Consider the following 878-nt stretch of genomic DNA (forward strand, 5'->3'; position numbering starts at 1 on the left):
GTTTATTTATTTATTTATTTATTTATTTATTTATTTATTTATTTATTTATTTATTTATTTATATTCTTTCCTTCATTGCAATCAAATAGCTGGCAGTATATATCTCCGCAGAAGACATCTCCATGGCAATCGGGGGAATGGGGGGGGAGGAGTTGGGGGGGTAGAACGAAGAGCTGCGGTGTATGGTGAGGTGTATATGTGTGTATTTGTTTGTGTTTATTTATAAAATAATTAAATATATTATTTTTATTTATATTTTTATTATTTTTGTTGTTTATTTCTTTTTTATTTTCTCTTTTTTTTATACTTTTTACATCCGTATCACAAAACATATTATCATCAAAACCTGCATCAGCTAATATTTTATTTCTTCTTTTTTCATCTTCTTCTGTAACTTCATCGGGGCAAACATATAAACGCCTGCTGTGTTTTTCTTTATTTTTTTCTTTATTTTTTTCTTTTTTTTTTTCTCTTTCTTTTTCTGTATTTATATCTATATTTATCTCTGTATCTGTATCTGTATTTATCTCTGTCTTTGTTTTTGTTTTTTTTTTATTTTTTTGTTTCATGTCTGCTGCGCTTTCTATTTGAATTTCTTCTTCTTCTGCTTCTGCTGCTTCTGCTTCTGCTGCTGCTGCTGCTGTTGCTGCTGCTGCTGCTGCTGCTGTGTTTCTCTCTTTGTCTCCTTCTATTGAGCTTGTTTTTCTTTTGGGTTTCTTTCTCCTTGCAGGCAGCAGAGGAGGGAAGCTGCTGCTGCTGTCTGCTTCTTCTGCTGCACTCAGGTTGCGGGGGCGGTAGTGTACAGCAGCAGCAGCAGCAGCAGCAGCAGCAGCAGCAGCATTTTCATCGCCTGCTGCTGCTGCTGCTTCTGCTGCTGC

The 878-nt window shown here is 35.4% G+C and overlaps 1 protein-coding gene across 1 annotated transcript in view; it reads left to right on the forward strand.

The window, feature by feature from the left end:
- The window catches only part of EMH_0046890 (uncharacterized protein), a gene marked incomplete at both ends in the record, with an annotated part of 3,732 nt that overhangs the window by 2,440 nt on the left and 414 nt on the right, over positions 1-878 (forward strand). The window lies entirely within an intron of this gene.

Source organism: Eimeria mitis, genomic scaffold, assembly GCF_000499745.2.
Source record: "Eimeria mitis Houghton genomic scaffold, Emh_scaff1985, whole genome shotgun sequence".
In the NCBI taxonomy this organism is placed as follows: Eukaryota; Apicomplexa; class Conoidasida; order Eucoccidiorida; family Eimeriidae; genus Eimeria; species Eimeria mitis.